Source organism: Drosophila persimilis, unplaced genomic scaffold, assembly GCF_003286085.1.
Source record: "Drosophila persimilis strain 14011-0111.01,24,50 unplaced genomic scaffold, DperRS2 tig00000191-arrow-pilon, whole genome shotgun sequence".
In the NCBI taxonomy this organism is placed as follows: domain Eukaryota; kingdom Metazoa; phylum Arthropoda; class Insecta; order Diptera; family Drosophilidae; genus Drosophila; species Drosophila persimilis.
In genome coordinates, this window is record NW_020825298.1 from 13,915,499 (window position 1) to 13,931,246 (window position 15,748).

The 15,748-nt window shown below is 41.1% G+C and overlaps 1 protein-coding gene across 5 annotated transcripts in view; it reads right to left on the reverse strand.

The window, feature by feature from the left end:
• Window positions 1-15,748, reverse strand: part of LOC6589319 (beta-1,4-glucuronyltransferase 1) — a 58,015-nt gene that overhangs the window by 25,719 nt on the left and 16,548 nt on the right. For 3 of the 5 annotated variants that reach the window (XM_026989201.1, XM_026989200.1, XM_026989202.1), the window contains exon 3: window positions 5,126-5,145. The exons of the other annotated variants lie outside the window; for them this stretch is intronic. The gene's annotated coding sequence lies outside the window, so the exon portion shown is untranslated. The remainder of the gene's footprint in view (window positions 1-5,125; window positions 5,146-15,748) is intronic. 5 annotated transcript variants of the gene reach the window in all.

A 15,748-nucleotide genomic window follows, 5' to 3' on the forward strand; every position in this document is an offset into this window, starting at 1 on the left:
CAGTTTTCTTAGCTTCTGTTTGTTTGTTGGCGAAGTGGAAGTCTACGAGTAACATCACGATGCGGTGGATGAGATTTAGAAACAAATAAACCTGCACGTCATCATTGGGTCTGGGCGGGGGTTGGGGCGGGGGGCGGTGGGGACCATGAAAATATTCAGAGCAAAACGCACCAAACACCGATGGACGAACGAATGGTTTGCTGGGAGATCGCAGTGGGTCAGATATGCCTCTTGATAGCCAGGCATGCGGAAAAACTATACTAAAGAAAATGTATTTGCAAATTAATTCATTTGTTTTATGTTTTGTTTACTTAGACAGCAGCCAAGAGAAGTGAAAGATTTTGAAATTTTTGACTACAAAAGAAATGTTTTTCGAACAGAAGACAAAGACATTTTGACTGGAATTTTTTCATATAGCTTTTGGTATTTTTCGGTGGATTTAAATGTTTTAATAAGGGTAAAGATACTGCCAAACTCTGACCAAAAGATACATACATATTTTCGTGATTTATCTAATAAACATCTTTTAAACAGTATCGTTTGAAAAAAAAAATAAAAATAAATTAGTTCCAAAGTGTGTTTTCAAAAGCAACCAATCTATGGGGAGATTCGTGGAAATAACTGAAACTTTTTGAAAACTATGATTATAAATAAATTCACTTCTAGATAATGACTAAAACAGGATTGATTTTGCTGATATATCTTGAAATTTTGTCAGTCATTAATTGGTTGGATTTGTGGAAAGATTAAAGGGTCTAAAGATATTCGCAAATGCCGACCTAAAGTACATAGTTTTCCCTGATTTATTTGATCTTTCCCACCCTTCCTTATATTATAAATATTGAAATAAATAAGAAAAAAATAACGGAAAATTCTTGAAAATAAAAAAAAAGAAGAAGAAAATTTTGGAAAGAAAAAAAGTTTTTCTGCAATTCTTGCATATTTTTTCCTTAATTAATTAGACGGATTTATGGAAACCACCGGATAATTTCCCTGATTTATTTGATAGTTCCTGCCCTTCCTTATATTATACACATTTAAAAAATATCTTCTTGAAATAAATAAGAAATAAATCACTATCAAAGTGTGGTCGAAAAAACACCCAACACCTTGAAACGTAATTTGCCTGCAAACAATTGTTGGCCCTCGCAATTGTATCGCTTTATTTGGAGGCGCGTTATCGTGGATGCGTGGTAATTAAATTCGTGATTTAAGTAATTTCTTTTTATTTCCACTTTACCGGCACTCCACTCCGGCACTTTTTTTCCGCTGCGGCGCTGCTGCTGGCGGTGGGAATTTCCTTTGCCTCGCAATGTTATTAAAAAGATAATCGCAATCTTAGACATTTTATTTGGTTCTGTTTATTTTTTTTTCGTGGAAATTAAATAGCTAGTGGAGGAGGTGGAGAGGAGGTGGTGGCACTTCTGGTTACCTTGAGAGCTCAACAAGAGACAACCACAAGCGAAAGACAGGAAAGCAACAGCCCAGGCAACAGAAACAGCAACAACACAAAAGTCAAAAGCAATTAAGCGTTTGTAATACAAACAAGAAAGGAAAGGCCAGTTCTGGGATAGACGAAGCTACAGATACTCTACGAGATACATTTTCCAGATGTTGCTGCTAGAAATACATTTTTTGAGAAGAAGGAAGGCTAGTTTTTGATCAATTTTTGGCCGGTTTAAGCGGTTTCTGGGGATACAATGCATGCCAACACCTCTTGAGAGTCATCATACCCCTCCCAAGGGTAGCAAAAAGCTGCAGCACAGGTCAGGCGGCAGTCCGGTAGCGGAGGCACAACTTTTGTTTTGCACAATTACATTTTTCGTCCAAAAAAAGGAAAAAAGAAATAAAAGAAATATCTACGTTTGTGCCCCGTACTGTGCATTGTATTTGTAGATTTGTAAAGGTCGTTCGGGGTGGCAGACATTTGCAATTAGTTGTGCAGCAAATTGAAGGCGAATGATGATTTTTATGTTTTCATCCGTAAAATGCAAACAATGCCTCCGATGGTTGTCTAAACTATTATGAATATTTAATAAGAGTGGGCGGAAATGGGCGGTTTTATTGTTTGTTTGTGGAGAAACAAATGAGAGGCGTGTAAAGTGTATGAAAGAGATTTCTCTTCATTAAAATAACAATTATTATTCTTGGCAAATGTCTTAAGAACATTTCAATGACTTATTGCCCTCCACATGCGGCAGCCCACATTCGCACTCGTGCTCTTGTGTGTCCAGAAAGAAAGCAAACGGAAAGTCATGTCAAGAGAAATCTGAGAGCAAATGAAGTAAAGGTGTCAAGAACCTTATTGACAGGCAGGCCCCCGGCAGCCAGAGACGCCCACAGACACAGACAGATGGATCTCTCCTGCAGAAAAAGCAGAAAAAGCCAGAAAAGCAAAAAAGAAAAAGGCAAATAAAACAAAAGCAAACCCAGAACGTGACAAACAACAGCGGAGGCTGCAGAAACCATAAACACAACAAAAAAGCAGCACAAAAAAAAAAACAGGGAATGATGATTTGTTTTTGCATTTTGACAAATGAGCTACGTGAAAGTTTTGCTCTCCCCAGTCGCTCAGCTGTTCTCAGCAGATCCCACGACAATTGCGATTCAATTTGAGTTTTAATTGGATTTAGCTTGAAATCAAAGCCAACGATTAACACTCTGTATTCAGTTCAAAGTCGAGTGCGAATGGCAAGGCGAATGCCACACGCACGAAACTAGTTTACTTCGAGCAAGCGATAGGTCGACATACTTTCCGCAGTCACTGTCATTGGCATTGGTAAATAGAGCAAAAGCAAACACTGCACTGCTCCACAAAGGGGGGGCACGGCAACGGGGTGCTACTTAAGTCGCAGAGAGCATAATTAATGCGCAAACAGGTGGAGGCAGCAGGAGCGAGGCTGGAGGTCTGTGCCACTGCGACTTTGTGTGCTGCAAGTGGTTTTCTCTTTAATTATGGCTTCGACTTGAATTGGCATTGAAAGCGATCAATTAGACTTAATATTAATGCATTTTTGGAATGTGCGTAATGGCAAGCCATTTAAAACAATCGATTTTTATGGAGCATATCAATGTTTAATGGGAATTTTTATGGAAATACCTATTATATATACGATAGATGATGGAAAATTGTATTTATTATATTGAAATTATGTGATTTCTTTGGATATTATCTTTGTTTGTTCACTACTATCTATAATCGATGTTATTTCGATAATAAAATCGATATTTCATTAATATTTTCTTTGCAGTTATTTAAAGGGATATTTGAGCTGATCCAAAGAATGATTTTTCTTAAGAAGGTAAGTACACATTTTGAAGATTTTTACGATATGATACGATAGCTCTTTAAAGATTTTAATTTCCTCTAACCTTGCATTCTTGTAGTATAAGATGTGGCTCTATAATTTCCTGCTTAAGTTTATTGATATTTCCTTCTATCTCGGAGTATTTCTTTATGTATCGATCCATCTATCTGTAACGACTTTGTGCCTTCTGCCAACACTTTCCTCTGCTGGAAACCAGAGCATTCGAAAGTCGTTATATACTCGCCCCCCTCCCTGGCCTTATGCTGCGAGTATCCCATTTCTAACTCTTCCACTTTACGTTTACGTTTTACGGCGGCCCAGAAACTCATTTGCAGCTGACACCAACAGCAGCAGCAGCACCAGCAGCAGCAGCAGTCAGCGATGTGGCAGTCAGCCAGTTGTTGAGTTGCAATATCGAGCCACGGGAACGGGATGGTTGGATGGTTGGATGGATGGATGGAATGGATGGCATGGCTGGAGGATGAATGGAGGTAGCAACTGCCTAGAGCCATGGTCAATATCAGACTCCACCTCCACCTCCTCCTCCGATGTCGCATCGTTCGTGGCCCTGTCTCCATGCCAATGCGGTGCCAGAGACAGAAAGACAGCAACAAAAAATAATACAGAAAATGAGCAGTGGAAAACGTGTGCCACAAAATGTCACTCTCATTCGACGATGATGATGATAATCATGCCAACGAGTGCGACGGAGAAGGGGGCAGCGGGGCTGGTTATGGGGGATGGGGATGGGGGATGGGATGCCAACTTGGCCAATTGCATTTATGTTGGATAATGACGAATGTCAGCGGCACACGCTAATTAAGGTTAATGAAAACGACAAACAGACACAACAAAACGAATGCCAATAACGCCGATGCCCGCAGGCGATGCAATGATTAACGAGGACAAACGACAAACTAAAAATGGCATAGCCAAAGCCGGTCTTAATACAGGCAATAGTTATGGCCAGATTATGTATATAAATCTTGTGTCTAGCGGAAATTTGCATGGCATAATGGAAAACTTTGCAAAAGCCAGAAGTTTTTCCTTTTTGCATTTGCATGCCCAGCATCTGAGGAGGTTATGATGTATCTGAGATGGAAGATATACACCATATATTCCGTTCTTAGGGGCACCACTCAGAAGGCCAGACGGGAAAAGTCTTTGACGTGTAGAAATCTATGATTCTACAGCGAAAAGGAATGTTTAAGGGGGGCCCTCTTTCGTCCTCCCTCAACCACAATTTCAAAGATATAGCTCTGAATGAGCTGCCATGTCATAAAAATACTCTCTGGAAGAGTTCCCAGAATATTTTGTAGATGTCGAATACCCATTAGTCACAACAAAACAAAACCCTGCCCAAAGGGGTATTCCCCAGTCGGAATTTCGCCTATACCCGCATGTGGGGGCACATTCCTACTGGTTTTTTTTTTGTTTTTGTTTTATAGCACGTTCCACACCACGACACCCGTCCGTGTCGCTCCACATAAATCAGAGCTGCTCGCATTGTAGTGTCTTGTCTCCCCGTCCGTCACTAACTAAATGAGTCATTTCATTTCGCGAAAAGCGTCCAAAGCGAAAGGAAAAGTCAGGCCGAGTCAGACCGAGTCAGACGGCGCAGCGTGGTGGCCTTTGAAGTTTTCCTTTCGCTCGTCTTGGCTCATTAAAACTCACTTGAGTGGCAGAGCAGGAGCCAAGGAGTATTACGCGCAGCGTGAGGGGGGGAGGGGGAGATGAAAATCTTGGGCAATTAAATGGTTGAAAAGAAATGGCCAAGAACATCTTAAGATGAGCGATGAGTGGGCGGCAGCATTTACCTGATTTATTTTGCTAATTGCTGGAAGAGAAAGATAGAAAAAATAATTTGAATTAATAAAGGGGGATTTCGAGAGAATTGGCCAACACATTACGTACTATATTATTTTATTATTACGCATGAGTAATTCATTAAAAAACTGCACTAATTCACTAAAATATATTTAAATAGTCTATTAAAAAATGCCACATATATTATATTTTATATAAATATTTATTATATATTTTACTTAATAAAGGGGGATTTAAAGAGCATTGGAGAAAATAATACGTTTGAGTAATTCATTAAAAAAGTGAAATATCAGTAAAACATACTTAAATAGTCGAATAAAAAATACCCCATAAAATGTATAGTATTATATTTATATTTAACATATTACATTTATATTTTAATTATAAACTATATTAAATTACGTTTGAATAATTCATTAAAAAAGTGCTAAAATTTCAGTAAAATATATAAATATTCGAATATAATATTCCACATTATCCATATGAAATATAAATATTTTATACGCCCCTAAAATATATTAATATTCTAATAATTTCGTGCGCCAACCCCCGGCTCACTCGCTTCGCTGACGTCGATATGAGTAAAATATCAGAAACGACGACGACACAAAACATTTTTATAGAATGGAGAGTTAATATCAAACATTTTATATGGATAGTCGCTAAAAAATGTAAAATTCGAAACTTTAAGAATTTTATTTGGTACCAGTGACTCTCTATATTTTCCCTTACAAGGTTTCCTTACAGAATCCTTAAATATTTTCATAAACTATACAACAAATGTCTCCATATCGTTCACTTTTAATTTGTGGACCAGAATGACTTGCAATTGTTCTTCCAAGGCGCCTTTACAGCTTCTTTGGTTATGAAAATCTCCCTAGTGGAACATCTTCAGCCCCAAGAAGCAGTGCAAAAGACAACGACAGAAAGTTATATTAAAAAATGGATGAAATTTTTAGTTGCATTTACAGTATTCAAAAATGAATGCGCTGCAAAGGGGAGCCCCGGGTGGAGCAGCGGCGACGGGAAACAAAGGAGAGCGCATGAAGAGCAGAGCAAAGAAGTCAAAGCGACCCCAAGATGAGCACTCTGTTCGTCTCCCTCTCTCTGGCGCTCTCTGGGTCCCTTTCTAATGCAGTCTGCGTCTCCCCGACGATGCCCCCAGGGACATACACATTCTGACTCTGCCCCGAAGGACGTACAGTGCGACTCTGCCCCCAAGGACGCACCCTCTGACTCTGGCTCCAAAAGCAGTTAACATTTAGCAGATGTGTCCGCTGGACGATAAAATGTACAGTTTGAAGTTGCTTGTAGCTTGCACCCGTAAAAACTACGTTGAACTGGAGTTTTGTGGAAAATTTGGATAAGTTTTAAGTGCGACAAGCTGTTAAAACACCTAAAAACCTTTAAAAAAGGAACAATATTGCGGGAAATACTACAAGTTTGGGTGGATTTGTTGCTTTGAAAAGTAGTAAATATACAAATAGTAGGGAAAAAGGAAAATATATAGAAAGAACCTTCAGAGGTCGATGGGAAATCTTCCATTTGTAGATTAATTTTTTAAGAATATTTCATTTGATTAGTAAGGATCTCTTCTTTGACTAGAAAACTATCATATCGAACTACAATTTCTTTAACTTTAAAACTTTAAAATTGTTTCCAAAATAAACAAAAAGAAATTCAAACAGAAAATCCCCCAAGGAAATGCATTTAAGCAAGCGCCAAAATATAATATAATATCCACCCAATGGAAGCCCATGTGCCGTGCCCTTCTGTGTGGTACTTGACGACAGATGTGCGGGGGCTGGGGGCAGGGGGCACTCGTCGTTGCTGCTGTTGTTGTTGCCGCTTGATGCGGAAGTTTTTAAATTGTGCAGCGATTTTCATTCATTCGCGTAGAGTATTTTTCTTATAAAAATCGCTCGACGCAGAGACTCCTTGGCATTCAGGGAAAAGGGAGGCCCGTCCCGGCCCGGCCTGGCCCAGAGTAAGGCTCATCTCGGCTCAGCGGCAGTTGCCGCTTGCCACTTGACTTCTCGAGTGGCACAGCACAGCATCAGCAGCAGAAGGGCACGGACATGGGCACGGGCATGGCACGGTGTGGCATGCGGCATGTGGCAAGATGGGTCGTGTGCCGGGCTAAGCAAACAAAGTCATTTGTTTGGTTGGACTCTCGCAAGTCAAGTGGGGGGGGAGGGGAAACGGTAATGCTGGATGTGTGTGTGTTTGAGGCCATGTGGCAGGGTTGGGGTGGGGGGGAGGCGTTGGGTCAAGAGCAATAACGTTGAATAATAAGATTTTCTGCCGAGATTTTCCCCTAAGAAACAGAGGATTGAAGTTCCTTTGGTGAGTGTGAAAATATTAAGGATGCGACAGCATCAAGAGACATAAATCACAGTCACATAGAAATCCACTTGGAATCTGCATTAAATAATTTAAATATTTAAATAAACGAAAAGAATCTTATGGGGAAATCTGCTTAAAATATGTGGGAAATGTTTATATCTTCCGCCTTAAATATTGTACTCTCGAAATCCCCGCAAAAACAACTGTCAGCGCAGTAGAAACTTTATTTGAATAACTGCAGAACTCCACATGGAATCCACTGCAGAGAGAGATAGAGAGAGAGAGGGAGAGAGAGAACTTGTATATGCAATATCCTTAGAGCTATGCACATAACTCTTCCACTACTTGGGCCCCCCCTCAAAGGACAACTGCCAAAATGCCAACTGCCAACAACAACAAAAAAAAGGGGTGTGGGGGGGGGGGGGGAGTCTAGGGAGTCTAGGGAGAAACTGTGACACAACTGCCACTGCAACTGCACAGCCTTCAAAATATGCACTTTTCCGCAACACGGAAAAACGAGAGCGGAGGCAAAGTCATAAAATATTTAAAGCTCATGCAACGCCAAAAACACGTAGGAGCGCAACAAAAAACAACAACTATTGAGAGTGCTGGAATGGACAGTGTTTGGACAGTGGGATACCCTGGAAAAAAAAATTAGATAGATTCGAAATGGATGCATAGATACATTGTTTGCTTAATAGATGGAAAATTGTATTATTGGAATTTTATCTATACAAAATACACCCTTTTTCTCCATAGGAGTGTTCTCTGCAAGAGGATTCTTTGTTGGAAGATTCCCCGTTAAAGTATCTATAAAAATATGCTCTTTTTTCCATTGAAGGATTCTCTGCAGGAGTATTATTTGCCAGAGGATTCTTTGTGGGAAGATTTCTTGAAGGAAGATTGTTTTAGGGGGATTCCTTATGAGAAGATTCTCTCTAAAAGTATTCTGCATGGAAGTATTATTATTGGGAGTATTCTCCAATCGATTTTTCGTCTTTTCAAGTTTATTTTCTATAGATATATATTTAATAATATTCTGAAGAAAAATCCCCTCACACACACAACTCTAAGAATTCCATACAGCCTTTTACTCTACCCCTTTCTAGAGGGTATCAAGGCATGCACAAAAATGCACGCAACTTATTCTTTTCCCTACTTTTTTGCTTCCTTGTAATTTTTGCAGCATGTCATGGAATTTCAGTCTCAAAGGCACACCTCCTTTATAAAAGTATTCCTCATACAGCCTCAAAGATACACAGCAAAGGACCTCCGCGTACGTAGATGTGTATTCGTGTTGTCCTTTGCAATTTAATTAGGCTTACACTAAATAAATGGCCAAGAAAAGGAGGGAGAAAATGTGACAACACTTTCCGAGGGGGGAGCGGGGAAAATTTTGTAAAGCTGCTGGCGTCTATTAGGGAAAACTGTAGAACACCACGGCGGAAGAGGAAGCTGCGAGTCTTTCAGCAAAGGAAGTGTTCCACAGCTCCATCCTCAGAGTCTCTTCCTCTTCCTGTGTGTTCGAGGCTCAGGAAGTGCTCATTGAAAGTTTATTCCTCGATGGAGCCGAGGACATGTGTGGCGACATGTGTGTGTGTGTGTGTGTGTGTTGAATGAAATTTGTCAGACCTCCCCGACGCTCCACACAAAAAAAGTATGCTAAAACGCAGAACATGAGCCGGGGCTTGTTCTTCTGTTGAGGGATTTCGCCAAACTTTTTGGATATTGGTTGTGTTAGAAGTTGGCCGAAACTTAGTCAGGCCTTAAATTTCGACAAATTTCCATCAAATATACGTATTTTATTTACGTATCCATTATTTTGTAAAAATATATCCAATCATGCGTTAAAACGTTGAATCTATCATCTATTTCCATTCGATTTGCTGCCCCAAACGCATCTGTGGGGCAGGGGTTCATTGGTTGCACACTCACTCGAGTGTTTAGTGAGTATTAAATTGCATAATTATTAATAAACATAAGTGCCATTCGCAAATGCCATTGAATGGAACGTAATTGAGTGGAGGCTGCAGGGTGGAGTGGAAAGGGGGGCTGCTAGAAAAATCACCAATGTGGAACCGACAATATGTGATATTAAATGTTAATCATACGACATGTGCGCCATCCCCCCTCCCCTAGCAGTAATTTCGGAAATGTGTGTCTGTACGCGTGCCACATGTAGCACAAATGGTGCCAGAAGATACTCGAACTCAAAGATGAAAATTGCAGACATTCAAATTAAATCAGAGCTCTCGAGCTTCATTAAAGCGATATTTAAATGCTCTGTTTATTTTAATTGAATGGCCTGTATTTGTATTCGATTATTGAAAGCTTAGCCCCAATTATTTTATTATTCAGATTGCTAGCAATAATTAAATAAATTTTATATTATAATCCAGATTGGCATTCCAATTAATATTTGAGTTTTTCTAGGCCCAAATTGATATTTCTTTTATCTGTTGAATGACTAAATTCTGTGCCGAGTAATAATATATCTTCCATGAAATAAAGCTTTTAATTAAAGCAAATATCGTTCTGCCAGGCCCATCTCTATGGGTTGTTTGTATGCAAATATCCCATAAAGCTTAGTTTAATGGTAGTTTTATTTGTCTGACGAGCAAATAATGTTTCAAAAACAAGCTGCGACGATTCCCATCTTTTGCAGACAAATATTATGTCTAGCATTCGTTAAACATTTTCAGGGAAATATTGAATGCAGGCAAATATCGGCAGTAAGCAAATGGATCGATGGGCAAATATAATCGGATTTTGTTTGCATTCACCGGATGCTTAGGGAAGCTAATTGTTGAAATCCTTGATCAAATATCTCAATCAAATAATATTTTAACTAGACAAATATCACTGGAATTACTATATCTTTGGGATACAATTCGCCAAGGTCCGCAATTTTCCCATGCAATTGAAAACTTTCCAATTTTAATGGTTTCCTTTTATGTTTTGATATTTTTCAACAAGCATAATTCATTTTTAATGTGCTACAAATCAATTCAAATTTCCTTTTTATTTTCGTGGTTTTAAAATCAGCAAAATATTGGCCTGGTAATTATAGCAAAGGGAAAACCAGACGAGGGGAGAGAGAGAGTGCTGACTAAGAGGAAATTTACGGCCAGACATGACAGGATCGACTGGGGAGGCATTGGGCACAAGTTATATAATTTATGCCTGGTAATTAAACTAAAAATAATAATAATTACACAGAAAACGAAATGAGTGGCATAAATTCACATGAGCAAATGGCCAGAGCAGAGCAGCAGGCCAACAGGGGACACACAAGGAGAAGAAGACAAATTGAAGGACACTCCCAGAAACAGGACAGGACATGTGTAGAAGAGGACTGTGTGGAATGTGCTGTCAGTTTTCGGCTTGGTCCTGGTTCTCGTTCTGGTTCTGGTTGTGCCTCTGTTGTGCAAATATTTAACATGAAATAACATGAATATTTCAAGTTGTCACAGCAGAGAATAGTTGAGGCTATTTCACTGTCTGTTTAGATGGAAGGACCCCGACTGACCCTGACTGACGATGGCTGCCCAAAGTTACACATCAAAGTCCACTATTGCCTGCTGGATAATCAATATCCAGGCATTTCATTCGAGGAATTCAAATATTGTTGCCCGCTCCATAAACAGCGCTACATAATTTCCTCATATTTTATTGGCACACAATCCTTAAACATACCTGATGAAAGACCCGTGTGGTTGTGTGTGACACCTCACAAATCTTATTAAATATAAATTGGATCCCTTTTGCACATCAGCTAACAGCGTCCCCACATTGTATCCCCTCGAAGCCGGTGCGCCGTCCTCATATTTTCTAATCAAAGCCCCCGAGAAGGAGGCAGTGGGGGCAGGGGGCAGCCCCCGTTTATACCCGCAAAATATCAACGTTTTTCTTCCACCTGATATCCGTTTATTTATACTCCCTTGTAGTTTACGTATTTTTCATAAAGAGAGGAGTTTATTGGCAAAGGATGCTGTGGGGTTGGGAGGGGAAAGGACTTAAAGGAAATTGCAGTGAAATAAACTTTAAGGATTTGCACATGATTACACATGAATTTATCAACCCCCCCTCTCGTCCTTTGTATCGTTTTCTGCTCGAACATCCTCGTCCATTGCGCGCTGTCCAGTGATTGTAGTTTTCCCTCGTTTTTATTTTTATGACAAGGGAAAACTTTTCATAGTTTCGTTTGTGTAGAAACAACAACAACAACAACAGTTTGTTGTGTGTGGCAACAAGAAAAACACTGACATCAGCAGCTGTCATAGCCATGAAAATGGTGCTTCCATTGAGATGGCGAGAGATGGTCGTGTGGAAAGCCCTTAAATTGCATTAAATAATTTAACAGATTTCCCGTACGTTCATCTGCATATGAATTTCCATAAAATATACGATTCGCCAGAACTAGATTTCATTTTAGTTTTCCTGCCTGCAGGATTCGGCATCGTCTGCCATGCAGACGCGTCCTTTCGAGCATGAAACTCTATGCGGATTGCAGTTTATTCCTTTTGGAAGTTGTTCTGATTTGTGTTTTCCGGTCTATACGGTTTATAGAGACGGAAGACGTGAGAGTTTTAAGATATCTTGGCGGTGTCCTCAGTCTCTTAATATTTTGCTGCGGCTTTAAGCACAAACGACTGCAGCAGCAGCAGCAGCACACAACCTGCCAATAAAACATGAAATATTTGGCATAAAATAACGCGCATACGCCGGGTCAGCCAGCCCCCGGTATGGCACCAGCAGTGGCAGTGGCAGTGGCAGTAGCAGTGTGTGGCACACAGAAGCACAGCCACGTGGCGCTCTCCCCGCCGCCCCCAAAGGCAATATTCCCGAGTAGCAGGTAAATGTGGCGCTCGAGCAAACGCCGCGCACAATGCAAAATTTATTAGTTTTGAAGGCAGAGAAAAAGGGCCAAGAGTTGTGGCTTAAATACCCTTACATTTGGTGGAATTTCTGGCGAAACTTGATAAAAGCCCATAAAAGAGTTTTCCTTGGTAGAACTTTTGTCTCCGCCAATAAAATGGGGGGTTTCGTTTGAGAGGCAGATCTATAGTCCTTCGGAAAATACCTTTTGTTAGGGTATTAAAACTGCACCTTGCGGCAGCGGCAGCGGCAGTGGCTGTGGCAACACAGCAGCAACTATAACAACTGCAGGCAACTTGCTCTCAATTGTGTTTTGCTACTTTTTTCGGGTGCCGTGCCGCCAGAAACTGCAACAACTACGAAGCACAGCCTGCTCTGTATCTGTATCTGAGTATCTGTGTGGCCTGTGCTTGGGCTTATGGTAAAAAGCAGCCTAGATTTCGGCATGCATAGTAGTCGTACAAGATACAATATCTTCAAAGGACTGCCAGGAGTCCGCCTGCCGCCTGCCGACTGCCGCCTGCCCAATTCGCTATCCAAACTGTTTGCCTTGTGCCCTCGATGGGGATTTTGTCCTTCGTCCTTCGTCGTTCGTTCTCCTTTTTTGGCAACTCAAACCAGATGGCAATAAAAACCAAAACGATTTGCGGCCCTCCCTAAAACTTAAATATCTCCGAGGTAGAAGGCTGGCCCCTCTGTATTTCTGCAACGTAGTTACTGAACTTCCGTGCCATCCATACGTGCCCCCAGGCATCGGGCGAAAGGGTTAATTAAAATTCCTTTTATGGGGAAAGTGCAACTGTGGGCTAGGCATAGACCCCACTCCTGCCAAGGGGAGGCCAATCCTTCGCCAGGAATTTATGCTGAATATCGATTGGGGCCTAGTTTGCTTTTGGTTTTGAGGATAGAAAGAGCTAAAGAACTGTTGACTTACGAAATTCTATTGGTAAGAGACTGAAGGGGAAGAAAAGAGTGGGGTTTAAGCAAAGGAAAGACTAAAGACGACTAAAGGAGGATTATTGCTTAATAAGTGGAATATTGAGAATATTATTGTGATAACAACCCCCGGCTCACTCGCCTGGCTCTGCCAGCAACTCTTTCCCAGCTAAGTACTTCCCCAAACTTTTCTCCCTACCAAAAGCCCAAGCCCAAGTCCAAGCCTACACCAAAAAGTAAAAGTCAACAAAGTCTGCCTTCCGTCTAACCGAATGTCCAAACAAATGTTGTATTTAACTGGCACCAAAACAACAAACAAAACTCCACCACGCGTCCAGCGCCAGTCAAATGACAGGCCAGCAAGTCCATCGTTTCGGACGAGTGTAAATATCGTAATTTTAATTAAGAGCTCAAATAAATCGTGAGGTTTCCTCCCCTGGGATGCTGATGCGTTCACTTGACTAATTGAATGTACAACAACGACAACGACAACGACGAGTGACGGCTGCCAATATCAGGGGACCCATAGATAATGCCACATAGCCACAGTAGTCGTCGTGGTCGCAATGTTTGCCCAAAGCGGGAAGGAAATTGGATTGTCAAATGAGATTCGACGGGAGCGAGAGGCGACTCTGGTTGAGAGCTAATTAAAATTTGCATAATTAATAAACTTTTACGCATCGACAAAAACCACGAAAAAAAGCAACTCTGCAACGGAAACTCAGAGTCTACGAGGCGGAAGAGACTCCAAAAAGTCAGTCGAGAGTGGAGAGTCCAGATCCAGATCCAGGTCCATGTCCGGAGCCCAACGGAAGTGCCTGCTAAGTGCTAAGATGCCTCTCTACACAAGTGCTGCACTTAAAATTGCATTTGAAATTAATTGAATTTTGCAGCGCCCCAGACTCTGAAGAGTACAAAATTAATAAGCTGCTGTCAGAGGAGCTCCTGACTCTTGGACTCCCGGACTCTGCCTCTGCCTCTGCCTCTGACTCTCGAGAGTGTGCCCAAGCATCTCTCCACTTGAAGTCGGACATCTGCTGGATTCTCGATGGCCCCCCGCGAGTGGGGCCCCTCCAGTAGTTGAGAATGTCATCAACATGGTCTTAATACGCGCTTAATGTGCGAACAAAAGGGGGATGCGAATAATATTGCAGCAATGTTCTATAAAGGAATACCCTTTTTATTTGTAAAAGATAATTCCATAGACTTCAAGAGAACGCTTGATCGATTTTTTTTTATTTTGCTTGCAGTTTCTGGAATATTTTGTTCCTTTGCCAGAGATGAAGAGATAAGAGACTGCGGCACCAATTTCTTCCATTTGCTTTACACTCCTAGGCACTTGAATACGGACACGAGTTAATAATCTCTTATTACCGTTCTCTTTATCGTTTGTTGCTATTTTCATTGGCATGGCTGCATTCTGCTGCATTCGGCTCGCAACTTCGTCTGATATACGAGATGCGAACTTCGTAAGTGCTTCGATCTGGCTGCAGAACTAGAGAGAGAGAGTAGAAAAGAGAGCCGAGAGAACCCGGCAGCGGCGGTCGCTGCCTGAGCAGAGCTTAGGTCGTCGAAGGTTATTTAAAAGTCAAGCAAAACGAATTCGAGCTTCGCTGCTCTCCTATCCTTTGCCTCTCTCTCAGCAACAGCAAGACGGCACCACCGGCTGAGCCTCTTCCTGCATTGCCTCTACAAAAAGGGTATCTGAAAGCCCATAAGCCTTGCATTTTATGTACCTCGCAAAGTTAATGTACGGCGGCCGCCCACTGGCACCGAATGAGTTGCCAAAGGAAGCAGCCTGGTGGACATTTTCAGCAAAGCTCATTAGATGGCTTGTTGAGAGACGAGAGACCCTTGCCAAAAGGCAGTTTTCCCCCATTTTTAATTGCAGTTGTAGTGCAAAAGGAAGTAACCTACTAAAAGCAGAGTACTTCCTGATATCAAAAGAGAGAGAGGGAGGGAGAGGGAATGAGCCTTATCAAAGCTAATGCAATTTTCCAAACATTCTGTTAAGAAATGGGTTAACGCCATATGGGAGCAATGTATCTGATAATGCATGGCAATTGAAACAAGTTATAAACACGCCATACATTTGTTGCAGTTGTAAGAAACGTCGCTTGCGAGATAAGCTATCCATAAAATGGAACTAATCAGTAATGATGTTTCATGGAAAATAGCAAACTTCTTCCATGTTGAACGATAAGAAAGACACAGCCAGATGTATGGCCATAGTGTGTCGTCGAGCGACTTTGATTTACGTCTATCATTTTGGGTAAATCAGGAACATTATGAGCTTTGGAAAAAGTCTCAAGTCACTTATTTTTAATCTCGAAAAAATTCCAAAGAACAAAGAAATCATAGCTGATAACTTTAAAGGCTTAAAGAAGCACTTGAGTTCCGATTGGAAAATATTCGTTTGAATATTCCTCCTCCTATATTTCACACTCCACTGA